Source organism: Pan paniscus, chromosome X, assembly GCF_029289425.2.
Source record: "Pan paniscus chromosome X, NHGRI_mPanPan1-v2.0_pri, whole genome shotgun sequence".
Taxonomy (NCBI): Eukaryota; Metazoa; Chordata; class Mammalia; order Primates; family Hominidae; genus Pan; species Pan paniscus.
The window spans coordinates 41,784,458-41,799,824 of record NC_073272.2 but is presented as its reverse complement, the minus strand read 5'-3'; the positions used below and the strand labels follow the sequence as shown (position 1 = coordinate 41,799,824).

The following is a 15,367-nucleotide window of genomic DNA, read 5'->3' as shown; positions in this document are numbered from 1 at the left end:
CTTCCTCTGCACAGACACAGACACAAGGAACAGCACGAGGGGTCCAAAGGCTCCCAGGGGCTCGCGGTGCAGTGGACGTGGGTGTTCCCGGTGTTTTCTATTTTGGAAACTGGAGAAAGGTGGGGTGGGGGGGACGTAGCGAAAAGCCGAGGTGGGGGAGGGGAGGCTGGTGACAGGGCACCTCGGGCTTCGCTCGCTCCCTCTCTCGGGAGAGATCGCCAGCTGCTCTCCAACAGGCAGCGCCCTGAAATCTATTTAAAGAGAGGGAAAGGGGAGGAGAACAAAGGGGGAGGAGGGGGACGGCGAGCGGAGCCTGGGCGAGAGCGAGCGAGCAGGGAGGATCCGCCGCTCCGCGGGCACATCAAGCGCTCACATCTGTACACTCCGCGATCGATGGGGAGAATGGATAATATTTGTCAGCTGCAGACCTTTCTCTTCCCGGTTCCTGGGGAGGGGAGGGGGCGAGGAGGGGGAGGGGCGGGCAGGCCAGGCGAGAGAGGCCGCCTCAAGGACAGCGCGCTTCCCGCTGCAGCCACACGGAAACCCAGAGCCATGAAAGCCGGGGGATTTTTCTCTTATTATCATTATTAATTATTTTTTATTATTCCAGAGCAGCCCGCGAACGCTCGGTGGCGCCCCTCCCCCGCCGCCTCCCTTTGTTGATTCTCAGCTGCTAGAGCGGCGGGCCCGAGCCGCCACCGCCGCAGAGCACGATCTGCTCTTGCGCCCTCGGTCGCAGCTGCGGCCCAGGAAGCCGGGGCTGCGTCGCCGCCCCCTGCCCCCCACGGCGCGGCAGCCCTCGCACCCCCTCCTCGCCTCCCGCCACGAGGCCAGCCCTGCCTCTCCACTGCCTCTCGCTGCGGCTCCGAGTCCCCAACGCAGAGCAGAGGCACTGGCTGCTGCGGCCCCGAGCCTCCGGCCGCGCGGGGGCCTTTGCCACCCCCTAACCCCCGCAGCTGCACTCTGATGCCGCCGGCCTCACACATGGTCTTCATTTTGCACACTAGCGGCGTGCTTCCTCTCAGCTCCTCTCCTCGGGGCTTTTCGGAGCGAGGAGGGAGGTTTAGAGGAAGTTAGAAACCCAGCGAGCCCAGGGGAAAGGGGGAAAACCCTCGCTCTTAGTCTCAGCTTCCGAGGCAGAGGGAGCGCCCCGCGGGGGGTGGGGCAGAGTCTGGGTGCCCTCCCCTTCCTTGGATGCAGGAAAGGTTAAGTGAGGGGTGGCGGTCGGAGGAGCGACAGATTTGCTTTTGCTCATCCACATGCCTGCTCAGACCGGCCTGGGTATCACTGACCCGGCACCCTCGGAACGGCAGAACCCGGATGGGAGCAGATCCGCCAAGCGGTCATCAAACAAGACCAAAGACATTTCAGCTGTCCTCTACCCTCGGGCGAGGGTGGGGGTGCCCCCTGGGTCTTTGCTTCCTCGCGCACCCCCAGGTTGGAAGGCCAAAGCCGACGCCTCACAGACCGGGGGTCCGGGCCCCCTCTCTAGGGCGGAGGTGTGCAGAAAGCTCTAGTGCGAGTTTACTTGCGGCCTGGCTACCCCCTCCCCCCCCGCTGTCCTGCGATTCCGGGCCAGCCTGCGGCGGCGTCCCCGACTGCTCCGCGGTCCTGGGCAGGGCAGGAAGCTGGCACGGCCGACGGCTGGGCAGGCGCCACTTGGCCGGGCAGGCTGCTCGCTGGAACTCGCGCGGCACCTTCGCGCCGAGTCGGGTTCCTGGGTCTCCAGCCCGGTCACCCTGAGCGGTTTCACCCCCCACTTTGACCATCGGCCTCCCTCGGAAGTCTCCCTGTCTTCTCCCGCCCTCTCGGCTTTTCCCTTCCTCATTCTGTCTCGGGAGCTCCTTAATGCAGTCAACCGCCCTTCCCGAGATTCAAAAAGAAGTTTTGTGTTTCCCCGGGGGCAGCCGCCTAATGCTTCCCTTGTTTTCCGGAACAAAGCAGACATTCAGTGAGGAGGGGGCAGGCGCTGACTCCCTCCCCTCCCCGCAGCACCCCGCACTCCTGCAGATTCAGAACGCTGGCTCCGGGGCCCGGGTGGCCTGGGGGTGGGGTGGGGACCCCCTTCCCCTAGGCTTGGCTACAAAAGCCTCGCCCGGTAGCCGGAGAGAAAGCGGCGTGGTGTTTGGGTGAGGTTCCCAGCCCGGGCGGGGAGGGCGTGCACGCGGCTGTTTACAGTGTGCCTGTGCTGCTGGAAGCTCACCCGCCGCCGCTTGACAGCGTGGGGCACCCGCTGGCTGCCAGCTCAGAGGAGATGCGCAGCGGCGAGCCCTCCGGCACTCCACCCGAGGCCTCCGCAGCGCCAGGGCCAGGGCGCGCTGGGAAGCTCCAGGTCTCCAACCCCGAGTTCCTTCGGCCCACATACCCCTCCCCGTAACAATGGCCTAGATCCGGTAGTATATCAAAGGGACGGGGTGGGGAGGGGTGAAGAGCGCACAAGGGGCGCTCAGGGCTGTCGAAGCGCCTGGGTTCTGAGCATACCCCCGCCGCCGCCTGTCCCCTTGCAGGACTAAATTCCCCGGCCCGAGTGAGCGAAAGACAAATACTCTAGTGACTTGGAGGTGTTTCTCTCTCCGGATACCCCCCTGCAACCCCAGCAACCCCTACCCACCCTGCCCAGTGAACTTCTCTCCACCCCACCCCGTGGGGACCGCTGCACTAGCTGTGCCCACGAGCGCCAAGGCCTTCTCGTCGGCGCAGCGCTGCCTTAGATCCCGCTCCACCTCTTCCCCTCTCCTGGGCCTGTGGCCGGCCCCTGGCGCCTCCAGCGCGGCCTGAAACTTGATCTCACGTCGAAAGGACAGTGTGTAAACACCAGGCGCGCTCCGAGAACCCACGGGAGGGGCCGAGCGAGGGCCGCCGGGGCAGCTCGAGGCCCCGCGCCCCCACCTGCCTGCTCGCCCGGGGCACGATCGGCGGGGCCGCCGTCTCGCTCTCTGCCTCCCCAGTTGGCTCAGCTAATTGGAGCCGCCGCCGCCGCCACCGCTGCGGCCTCTTGTTGAATTTTCTAGATCGCAACCGTTCAGTCGTGGCTGCCTGTCGCTCCCCTCCCCCTTCCACAGCTGTTATCTCTGCCGGCAACTTGGTGGTGGTGGGGAGGCGTCCCCCCGCTGACCCTGGCCTCAGGCTCCGAGTTCACCCCAGCAGTTCCAGGGGGTGTTTTTCTTCGAGACGTGGGAAGGGAGGTAAAGCCTTATCGGAACTGTGAGGCTTCGTGCCAGAATCCAAGGCTCGGGTACTAGCCAGAGGATCCTCCCGGCAGAAAGCCATGGTCCTCCCTGTCTTACACCAGGAGGTAGTGACAGTCCCGGAGGGAGGGGCTCCAGGAACAACTCTGCTGGCGACTTCTGTTCATTCCAGGAAAACATTACAGAAGGGTGAGGTGACGGGAGGCAGAAAGATCCCCCCTCCCTCCTGCTTGCCCCAATCCCTGTCAGCACTTGGGCATTTGGGACTTGGTGTGTAGGTTCCTTCTGCAGCAGAGCTCACCTGCGCCTTGGGTCTAATCCACTCACATGCCACAAGGATGCTTTTCCTCTTGGTTTGGAGTACCTGGTGGGTCCAGGGGGGACGTGCCATCCTTAGTGGGTTCTGGAGGTACAACTCCCCCATGCTGGGTCAGTTCTATGCTTGTACCAGGAGGCCCTCCTGGGCCTTGGTCCTTCCCAGCCATCCCCAGCCTTAGCCTCCTTTCCCCTTGGCCGGCTGTCTCATGCCTTAACCACACATCTGTGCTAGCTGCAAAAGGTCCCGCCTGTATGGATCTGTAAGAGGCCCAGAGCTCGGCCCCATGGTTGAGGTGGGAAGACGTGAAGCAGTTTGCTAGTGCAGGAATCATGAAGATATTGTTGATGATGCCAGAGCAGTTCCTCGTCTCCAGCATTGCCTTAGAATGGCTTTTCCTCGTGGTAGAACTTTCGCTAGTGGGTTTCACAGGCTCAGGGCCCAATCTTGTGAAAGTAGCTACACTCCCCAGCCCGGAAACACATAAATACACATAGGCAAACTCCCAGGAGGCTGGGTGTAGGAACCACCACCGAGGGGATCTGCAGCAGCCAGAGAATGTCTGCTTTTCCTGTGATGGTTCTGAGAAGGGCGCCTGTTCCCTCCCTTTGATGGTTCTCTGACAACTGTTAGGGAACAAAGAGTGGAGGCCACAGGCTCATTAACTGTCATTTTCCACCTCTTTCCTCCGCTTCTAACTTTTACCCAAATTACTACTTTGGAGTTTTCCTGAGGTGTTCTCTCCATCTATTTATAACTAGAACAAGATTTCCAACTCAATCCTTATTGATTTAAACTATGATAAAAAATGAATCCATAAAATTATTATTATAATTTGGTGTCTAAGATGACATTTCACTAGGTCAAGTTCACACAGTTTTTGGCATCTAAAATCCCCCAGGCCTTTCCAATCAGATAACCTAAGTGTGTTTCCCACTGTCAGTTTCTTTTCCCTTTCCGTAGTGGAAAAAAACTGAATCCTCTCAAAGATGTTTATTCTCCTTCACTCCTTACCCCATCAGTCTGTGAGAACCTTGTTTCTGTTTAGGGTAAGGTATATTTCTATGTTTTGATAAAGAAGAGAGTAATACATGTTCCTCTTCAGGCCTGAAAAGATAATTATGCATCCTGGGAGCTTGCTCTTCTCCTGGCTGTTTAACGGACAATCTGGATTCTGGTTCTGGAGCAGGAATGCTTCGATGTCCCAGCCTCCTTCTCGTCCCCTTTCCTCTGTCACCACTCAGCCATCACCAGGCCTTTAGGCGGGTCACACGGCCTGAGGATTTCTGTTCTGAAGGCTCAGAGTGCCTCAGAAGACTGCAGCTCAGAGCCTGGTATCATGCATTCACATTTCTTTTACTGTGCAAAGCATATTCGGAGCCATTGGGATTCCTGTTCCATCTCTCTGAAAGCTTATGCCAAGAGCTCCCCATGGGGCCTATGGTGATGGATGTCATGAGGCCCAGGAAGGAGCCATCATGGTGGGAAGAGTTGAGAGCCTGCATGTAAGACTCAGACTCGAACCAAACCTAAGTGCAAATAACAAGGAAAAAAAGCAACTCCGCGCACCTGGCTGGTACCCTGCTTGGAAACAAACCGTACCTCCCCACCCTCCCATCTCAAAGCTAGTAGAGCCTAGGGGCACACCATTCCTTTGGCTTCCCTTTAGCTCGACTTGGGAATGGCGCAGTTAAGCATATCAGGAAGCTGAGATGCATCCACTACTCCTCACTTCCCCTGGCGCTGGGCTCAGCTTGGCTGAACTTGCCGTTCCTGTCTTTTTAGAAGAGCTGGTTGTGTTCCCGAAGCAAGATCGTACTGTGCCGCCTCCCCAGGGGTCCCCAGCTATTGATTTTTAATATCCGTATTCAATATTGTGTATTAAACATTGAATCCATGCACAAGAGGATGTGATGCAAATCACCAGCCGTGCCTGAGACTTTAATAGTTGTTTTATTGCCCGGAAACCACAGTTGGACGCAAGGCATCCTGCAGCCGAGGCTGGGGGTGGGGATGACAGGCTGAGAAGAGAGCTGAGCGGAGCGGAGCAGAGCAGAGGATACGAGATCTCTGAAATCCGCACTGCTGAAGGCACAGCCAGGCACTAACAGCTCCCCCCAGGCAGGCTGGTGGGGGGCTGGCTCCAGGCTGTTGTGGAAAGAGCAGGGGCTGTTGTGTGAGACCCGGGCAGAGGAAGAGGTGTGGGGCTGTGTTCTTCCTTCCTGGACTTCCCTAACTGGACTGTGCATTCCTGTCCGGCAGTCCTTCCCCTCCACGCAGATGCTCACCCAGAAACACATACACAACGATGGAACAGGAAAGTTAACTTTGGGGCAGGAAACCCCAGGCCTCGGGCCTCTTCCACCACTCTTCGCGCTGTGACCTTAGCACAGACCTCTCTCAACCCGCTGGGCCCCATTTCCCTCCTTTGCCAATGGGGGTGATGCTATCTGTCCTACTTCCCTCACAGCGCTGGTGGTGAGGCTGCCGCGGCACATGAGATAATATTCGGGGAAAAGGCTTTTGTAAATTGTCAGGCCCCACGTAGGCAGGCTGAGGGATTAGTGCTGGCTTTCCCTTTATACTCCCTCTCTCCTGCAGGCTGTGTCTCCTGGCTGCCTTCTTTCTCAGACATGGGCCCCCTCCCCCATGAAGGGCCCTCTCTTCTGTTTCCTCGGCCACCTCTGCTTGATCTCTCAGGCTTCCTGCTCTGCCTGGACTCTGCATTCAGGCTAGGCAATCCGGTTTGGAGGAGGCCCAGCAGGGAGAAAGGAAGGGTGAGAACGACTGAGTGTGTGGTGGGGGTGAGTGCAGCAAGTGTGTTTAAAGCCAACAGCCTCGGGAGGGAGGAGAAGCACACTCGGTAGCTGCGGCCCTGGGTTGCGGAGCCCGCGGGGGTGGGGCCGTGGGTGGGGGGCGTTGATCCGCCCCGTGTGCGGACAAGCGGGAGAAGGGTTGAGGGGAACCTGAGTCTAGGAGTGTCTTCACGTTACACTGTTGCTGGTTATGGGAAGTCCAGCTTGAATCCCGATTGCTGGAAGGCTAGGGTGTGGGCAGTGCCTTCAGGGTATTGCAATTGGGAAGGCCAAATGGAAATGCGGTGGAAAGTGGCAGCCCTCCAGCGCCGCCAAGTCAGATAAAAAGTTGCCCGAGGCCCTGAGAGTGGAGGCACCAGCCCTCTGATGGCCTTGTAGACGCCCTGAGAACATTCCGAGCTCCTCAAACCCGCTACCTTTGTCCTGGGCTCAAGGAGGGGGCGGAAACCAGAGGGGCCCGGATTCTTGAAGATCTCCCCTGGGGAGGCCTCAGCCGACTGTAGGCCCAAGCCCTACAGAGACCAGCTCTGGCAGGAAGTCATGCCAAGAGTCTGTATCCGCGTCCTTAGGCGTGAGAATGGGGCTATGCCAGGCTGGGCCTGGCTGCGCACGCCTCCGCTTCGGGACTCGGGCGGCTGCTGCCGCCTGCGTTTTCGGGTCTTCGACCGAGCCTCCCTGGCGCTCTACTCCCGCTTTGTCTTGCTGTCAACTTCTCGCCTGTCCTCGCCAGTCTCCTAGGTCGGCGGGTCGCGCTCTGCCTCTCCGAGTGCGTCTTTGCGCACATGTGGCGGTCTTCCTGCAACCTGGGTCAGCTCGGCCTCTTCCCGCGGGGTACTTGGCTTTGCCTTTGGATCGCTGCGAGTGTCCACTTCTTGCGCTCTCCTTCTCCCCACCTCGCCTTAGGCAGACGCATCCCGGGCTTGGCGGTCCCCCAAACAGAAATATCCCCGGGTTTCTGGTTTAGCTCCACCAAAACAAACTCGAGGGATTGGGGTATCCTTCACTTGCGTTTCCCGCTTCTCTCAGCCCTAGGCCGAAACTGGAGGGTTTTTTTGTTTTGTTTTGTTTTAATGAGACCTACTTTGCAGAGTTGACGGGGAACATTTCTGCGGCAGACTTCGAGGTCTGTGGCGCTCTCCCAACTTTCAAGACTGTAAGCCGCCAAGAAAGAGAATTTGGGTACATGATTTTGCCGCTGATGTGGGCTGGGACGAGGGTGTCCAGAGTGCACGTGCATGTGCGGATCGCAGGGACTCTCGGTGGATTAGCCGCCAAAAGCTGGGGAGCGCCGCGTATGGACGCTAGGGCTGGGGGCCAGCGGGGACCTACAAACACCCCAGGCGGCCGAGCAGGTGAAGGAACCGTTCCGAGCCCGCCCCCTCCTCCCGGGCCCGCACGCCGCCGGCCTTTGCGGCGGAAACACGGTCCAACTCCTTGAAAGTAAACTTGCCGCCAGGGGCTAGGGGCGCGAAGAAAGGAGGGGGCTGACAGCAGTGTCTGCGTCGGGGAGGCCAGGAAGGCTTGTGTCAAATTTCAGCCCCCAATGACACTCGGTGGCGAGGTGCCAAGGCCCTGGGAACGGCGGCGGGGGTTCTGGGTGAGAGTGACCGCGCCGCGGGGCCCAGCTTGCGAACCCCGAGGCGCCCGCAGGGCCTAGGGAGGCCACGGGGGCGGGCGCGGCGGGCGGGGAGGGGGCGCTCCTAGAGCCTCCTGAGCGGAGCGGACGCAGGCATCTTCCGCAATCCATTCATGCACTGAAGCGCGTGCAGAGCTGCTGATCGCTGCCATTGTTACTCGCGGGCGGTGTGGGAGCTGAGCCTCCACTCTGGCGAGAGATAAATGGCCTCTGACAGCCCCTCCTCGCCAAGAGAGCTCCTCGGATTTCACCGCGCGGCGGCTCTCAGGTCTGTGCCTCGCTCGCTTCTCGGTGAGAACCTTTAAATCAGCCTCTCGGCCCTCCCTCCTCCCGGACACTGTCCCCCGCCCGCTCAGGCCCCGGCAGGGCCCCGGGCGCGCTGTGTGCAGTCTCGGGGTCCTCTCCCCACCTGGGGGTTAAACAGAGTGGGGGCGCAGGGAGGACCTCAGGGCCGTGGGGGGAGGCACCGGGCTCCCCAGCCCCGGCTCCGCGCCTCCGCGGGAGCGGAGCCCCGCGCCCCGCCTCCGCGCCCACGAGATGGATCAGGCTACCGTGCGGAGAGCGGGCTGTAAATATTTAAAAAGTCTCTCGCGCGCCGGCAGTAATGGCTTTCGCAGTCTGAATGTGTGCTAGGGGAAGAGGAAGGGCGACGTGTACTGTGTTGCAGGGTGGGGAATTGTTCCTACGCTTCCCCTTAGGTCCGGGGTGGGCTGCATGTTCAGGCTTCCCGATTTCCCGCCCTCCGCCTCTCCGCCGCCGCGTCCCACGATAGCATCGAGAACGCCAGTCGACAGGGAACTTGAGCATAGCCGGGCAAGAGAGGCCCGGTCGAGGTGACCCCGGAGCCACCCTCCCCACCGGGGTCTCCCAAGCTCGTGGGTTGCGAATGGTCCCAGACCTCTAATCCGGGTCCGCTTCTCGCTGCTGCACAGGGGAGGGCGGGAAACGCACAGATTGGAGCCCCCTGAGTTTGGGTGGTCGCAAAAGCCTGGGCCGGGGTTTCTGCAGAGGGGGCCTGGACCCTGTTTGTGCCTTTGCTACCCTCCCCAGCCGCTCTTAAACCTTGATCCGCTCTCCAGGAGACCCCCACCCCTATCTGAATCTGAAAGTAGCTTTGTGGCTGCTGGGACCGAAACCTGGGAGGAGGCAGCACGGAGAGTTTGGGGCGGGGAGGGGGTAGCCTCCAGGCTTAGTGGAGGTCACACGTGGACCTGAACGGGGACTCTTTTGCCTCTCTGGTGAGTGTGGGCCTGGGATCTTTAAGGCCAAGCCCTGCCGGATGGTAGAGGTGGGGGAGGGGGATTCAGCCTTCTCGGCTAGGCTGGGAGAGACTTAATGGGCCCACCACAGGGTGTGTGCCGGGTGAGGTTGTCCCCTTTGCCAGCGGCCACTCCCTAGCGGGGCGGAGGGGCTGAGTTGCCCAGAGCTGGGGCGGGCCGGGCGCCGCGGGTTCGCGCGGAAGGTTCCAGGGGTGTGGGCCCAGGCCGGAGCTGTTCGCCTGCGCCCCGCCGGCTCTGGGACCCGCCAAAGTGTGGGTGCTGGCGGCGTGTCAGGACGCGCCAGGCTGCTCTCCGCGTTCGAGCGCTGGGAGCTCCCGACTCCTGGCAGCTCCGTGCACTCCTCTTCCAGGGGCTTGTGTTGCGCCCTTCTCGCTTGTTTGTCTCGTGTGAGCCTCGTAAACCGCCCTGATTTATTACCCAGACTAAATGCTTAATTTGTGAATATGAAACAGATTAAAAGGGGCGGGGGGAGGGGGGTTGAGGTCGGCATATTTTAGCAATCAGACCAAAGCAGCTCGGCAGATGTTTCAAATTTGTCGACATTTTCAGGCTCATGTGGAAAGCCAGCCAGAATGGTCAAGAGGTCCTTTCTCCTTCCTTCAACCTGAGAACTTGGCAGTGATCAAAAGGAGGTGATTAGTAGCTACAGAGAAAAAACACCAGCAGGCAAGGAGTTAACAGAGACTGAGCCGTTCACCTCCAGGATTGGGATTTGGCGGGGAGGGGGGGCGGTCACAAAGGCAAGAGGAATCCTGGCTAAACAGGCGCAAGTCCTGGAAGCCAACTCTGAAGAACAAAGTAGAGGGTCCGTTAAAAGTTAATTCAGTAAATAAACTTCATTGGTGATAAAACAAATAAGAAAGATGGAAACTCCAACTTAAAATAGCCAAAAGATAAGAAAAATAAATCGCTTTTATGTGGCCTGAACATGTGCATGTGTCTTTGGTCAGGTCCCTGCAATGATCCATCTAACACAGGCCTCTCCTGAGGTACCCTCTCCCTTTGAATACCCCACATGTATAGCCAGTGTTTTTTGGCGTTTGTCATTTTGGGGCAACTTCACACATCAAAGGTGAGCACCGTTTTCTTTTCAGCTCCCTGGTTCCAGCCACCCAGTGAAGCAGATACAAATTTCTATAAATTGGCCTTCTTCTCCAGGTTTCGATTGATCATCACCATATGAGATTATTGAAAGTCTAATGTCTTATTTCACTTTCTCCAAGGAGTGAGGAGGGGAACAGTTTATTGAAAGTCAGGTCACGTGAAGACTCTGGTGTTGTGCAATAGTAATTTCCATTAGCCTGGATTTATCAGCCTCCTGATACTGCCACGTGTCTCCTGCAGGTTCCTTGTACCACCTTCCCTCTTCCCCTCCAGGTCTCAGCATCTGTCCCCATTAACAGGTAGAGTTCAAACCGGAGCCTTCCTATCGGTAAGGAGAAAATGGCTGATGACCAAAAATTAGGAAACAAAAGATTTGTTGTTGTTTCTCAGGACGGAGTCTTGCTCTTTTGCCCAGGCTGGAGTGCAATGGCCCAATCTCGACTCACTGCAACCTCTGCCTCCTGGGTTCAAGCGATTCTCCTGCGTCAGCCTCCCAAGTAGCTGGGATTACCAGGCACGCGCCACCAGGCCCGGCTAATTTTTTGTATTTTTAGTAGAGACGGGGTTTCACCATGTTGGCCAGGCTGGTCTCAAACTCCTGACCTCGTGATCCACCCGCCTCGGCCTCCCAAAGTGCTGGGATTACCGGCGTGAGCCACCACGCCTGGCCAAAAATTTGTTTTTTAACATATTTGTTATAACTTAAGAATCCCCTCTTTGGCTTTTGTTTCCTACTCCAAAGTTTTTTGTTCCCCTTTGGCCTCGATACCATCTTTCGTTTTATTAAAGTTGATTATGGTTCCTCTGTCTTGTCCCTAGCCAGACAAAGGCTTAGGAGAAGTCAAAGGACGTGTTAATTATATGTTTCTTGTAAACTGACTTTTCATTTCCCCCTAACACATTTAGTTGGCTTGGTGTTTAGTTTAACAATCAATTGCTACAAATATGCTGCTTAAAAATGCTGCTTTTATTAAAACAAATAAATGAATTCAAAGACCTTTCTAATTTCAACTCGTGTGAGCTAGAAACAGAAGAGAAAATCGAAAGCAAGAGAGAGGGAAAGGCGGCAGGGAGGGGAGAGAAAGGAGACCAGGAAACACACACAGACACACACACACACACAGACACACAGCATTCCTGCTGCCATCCCTCCGGAAGCCATGTTAAACTGGTCCATACAATTGTCCCTGGCTGCCCCCTGCAGCTCGCCAGTCCTTCTGGATTTTCCATCACTTGGCGCCTAAGGCGATCATTAGCTGAGAATGGACAACCTCCTCTACCTGCCGGCAGCTCAGCTCGTCATTTACTAGCCAGGGGAGGCTGGCCCCATTTGCTCAACCCGAGAGGGGTCCTTGGTTTTTGCCCCTGGGTGCATTGGTGCCTAATTAAACTCTATCCAGGGCAACGTGCACTAAATATACGTAGGCTGAGAGGAAGCTGGGAGGAAAAAGCAGTCATTACCTAGGAAGAGAAAGTGAATCTTCCGAGAGAGAGGAGGAAGGACCCCTGCGATGGTGCTTTCTGTTTACCCTCAGCAGAGCCTTGGAGTGCATGTTCACTTGGGTGCTGAAATCAAGGAGAAATGGAAATCGGGAAAAAAATCCATAGCCCACACATACCTGAACAGGGCCTATGTCACCACAGAGCAGGAGGGAGGTCTGCTGTAGCTCCAAACAGACAGTGTTGGCTGCAGAAAAATGACTCAGGTGCCCTTGTGGCATCGGAGTTATTGCTCATGTGCCACGGCCCCCTCACGCACAGGAGCTGGAGCTGTATAAATGGCCGTGGGGACAGAAAGGAACAGATGTGTCAAGAGTCCAAGGACTAGGTGTGTGTGTAAAGCCAAACAGACGGTGGAGGAGCAGGGGAGAACCTTCAGCTGAAGGCTAAAGACCCTACTAGCACCTGGGCCCAGGCAGGATCGAAGTGACCCAACCTGAAGCTAAAATGACAGCCGGCAAACAAGAATGTGTGCAGATGTCATACAAGAGCCACCAGGGCTTTAATTGAGCTCCGTTTAACCCAGTGGAGGAAATCAGCTGAGAGGGTGAAAACACTAGCTCAGGGTGACATGTTTGTGGCAAAAGAGACCAGAACCCAGAGCTCCCAGCTTCAGAAAACAGCCAGAGGAGGAAAGTGACTGCTGGTTAGAGAAAGATCCAGAGTGCTCTTGGTCACTGAAGAGGCCTGGTATTTTAGTCATTTGGCATTTATTAAGCACTTGCTGTGTGCAAAGCACTATGCTGGCATCAAAGGGGGCTACCAGCACTATGAGCCCTCAAAGGACTGAGCAGGGAAGACTCTCCCCTTTATATGTGCCTGGTGACAAAGGCCATGAAAGACAGTGGGTGAAGGGGCTGGGGAATGGGAGGAGGAAGCCAACCACTCTGGGTTCCACTCTTGAAGATAGCAGTTTACAGGTGGGCATCGAGGCCAGAGGGCAACCTGTAGCAATGGACCCCTCTATGGCCTCCCTGAGCCAAACCCTACCTGGCTAAGCACCTGCGCCTGTAAGATTGTCCTCCCAGTGGTGGGAGTGCGAGAGAGGCCATCTTCACTTCCCCTTCCTTGGAGGGCCTGACTTTGTTGCCCTAGGCAGGCCAGGAAACTTATTCTAATGCCAACGAAGGAGGCAACTTTTCTAGCTAGAAAAGTACACGCTACAGCTCTCTCTCTTGCCCTGAACAAGCAGAAGAGCACAGCTTATCCCCAAAAGCTCCTGGACAAATGTAGGCTCTCTGGGGGACCTGGTAAGGGAATACTGCCTCCCTTAACAAAACAAACCTGAGAATCTCCAAGGTTTAGCACTGCACACGGAGTCTCCCAGCAGAGAAGGGGGCTAGCTTAAGTGCCCCATGCATTCCACCTGCCCCTTGGGGCGCTCTCAGTGTGATCACAGGTGCCCTTCCTCAAGCCATCTGGCCTGGGCCCAGCCTCTGCTCTTGGTTTCCCTAAGCAGAGGCGAAACACGCTGGAACCTTCAAAGCACATTCCTAAACACTAAGAGAGAGCTGTGGGGAAGTGAAAACAAAGAGGCCAAGGAGCGCTGGAGCAGTTCAGCTTCCAGAGTCTGTGGGCCAACAGGGCTGGCTCAAGTTCAGTCAGACTTACTGGCTCTGGGCCAACCAGAGCTGGCAGCGTGCCCTCTTCAGCCCACTGCTCAGGCCCCGTCGCCCCCCAAAAACCTGGGCACACCCCAGAGCAAGCCCAAGCCCCAGGAAGCCCTGCTGCCCCTTGGCAGCCCTCTCAGACCACCCCCTCCCCCTTCTAGTTGTGGGTTGCTAGTTCCAGAGCCAGGGAATGGCTTCCAAAATCCCTTCACCCAGAGCTTCCCAAGAGTGAGTGGGTTGCCAATGGGTCAAGACGGGGATCCCCCAGCCCCTCAGAGTGAACCAGGGGTGACCCAATTCCTTGGCTGGCAGCTTCAGGCCATGTTGGGCAATTGTGGACACTCGGTCACTGTTTAACTTTGTGCAACAGAAAAATATCACATTCTGTGCTGAGAATCACTGCTCACTTGTCATAAGTGTGGCATCCGTGCTCCAAGAGTTACCCACACATACGAATAGGAAGGATATTGGACCACATGGTCCTTCGTGGATGGTGAACACAGCATAGTCAGTGATTCAACTAGCATTCGTTCAAGCCTCTCTTGTCTGTCCTGCACTGTGCTTGTGGCTGTTGGGGTGGCTCGGGGAAACCCCCGGTTAACAAGACCCAGGCCCCTCCTTAGAGAACATAAAGTCTCCCCAAGAGAGATAAGCCCCATGGAGCTGAAAACTTCATTGTGCTTACACTAAAACCAGGAGAAAGAGCAATCCCTGGTATTACTCCTCAGGCATAGTTTTTTTTGTTTGTTTGTTTTTGTTTTTTTTGTTTTTTTTAAATGGGGTCTCCATCTATCTCTTGCTGAGGCTGTAGTGCAGTGAGGTGATCACAGCTCACTGCATCCTCGACCTCCCAGGCTCAAGTGCTTCTCCTGCCTCAGCATCCCGAGTAGGTGGGACTACAGGCATGTGCCACCACAGCTGGATCATTTTTCTTTTTTTTTTTTTGTAGAGACTGGGTCTCACCATGTTGCCCAGGCTGGTCTCGAACTCCTGGGCTCAAGTGATCCTCCCGCCTCGGCCTCCCAAAGTGCTGGGATTACAGCCGTGAGCCACTGCACCCCGCTTAGGTATATATATATATTTTAAGCCAAAGGGCTGATGGTGTGTTTCTGCCCACTTTACACATAAAGCTGGGAAACTAAAGACTCCCTCAAACTCCCAGCAGCTGACCTGCTGAATGGGACTTGGGAGCTGGGAATTCCGTGCTTTCTCTCCAAAGGGTCCGCCCAGGTGACATCAAGTTCATGGCAGATGTTATGGGTAACACCTGCACTTGGCAGAAAATTCTAAGGCTATAAAAGGATGTTTGGTGCCTCTCCCACCCGCATTTCTCAGTCACTCAGTTTGCCTCTCTGAAGGCAACCAGTGCTCCCAGTTTATTGCTTACTCTTCCCAAGATAGTCTATTAAGGCTGATTTTTTTTTTTTTTTTTTTTTTTTTTTTTTGAGACAGTCTCGCTCTGTCACCCAGGCTGGAGCGCAGTGGCACGATCTCGGCTCACCGCAATCTCTGCCTACCGGGTTCAAGCGATTCTCCTGCCTCAGCCTTCCGAGTAGCTGGGATTACAGGCGTGTGCCACGACGCTGGGCTAATTTTTTGTATTTTTAGTAGAGACAGGGTTTCACCGTGTTAGCTAGGATGGTCTCTATCTCCTGACCTCGTGATCCACCCACCTTGGCCTCCCAAAGTGCTGGGATTATAGGCGTGAGCCACTGCGCCTGGCCTATTAAGGCTGATGCTTAAAAAAAAAAAAAAAATATATATATATATATATATATATATTTTTTAATTTTATTTTGAAAAAAATCCCAAACCCACAGAAAACTTGAAAGAGCAGTACAATGAACACCCATATATGAAGGCAGGTTTTCAAAAGCATTATATTTATTCAACACGCCTACCCTTGGAAAGAATTCA

At 56.2% G+C, this 15,367-nt stretch overlaps 1 protein-coding gene across 4 annotated transcripts in view; it reads left to right on the top strand.

Annotated features, from left to right (window-relative positions):
• The window catches only part of BCOR (BCL6 corepressor), a 126,376-nt gene that overhangs the window by 23,015 nt on the left and 87,994 nt on the right, over window positions 1–15,367 (top strand). Inside the window, exon 1 of one of the 4 annotated variants that reach the window (XM_008968341.4) lies at window positions 8,064–8,224. The exons of the other annotated variants lie outside the window; for them this stretch is intronic. The gene's annotated coding sequence lies outside the window, so the exon portion shown is untranslated. Of the gene's footprint in view, window positions 1–8,063; window positions 8,225–15,367 lie in introns of those variants that run through there. 4 annotated transcript variants of the gene reach the window in all.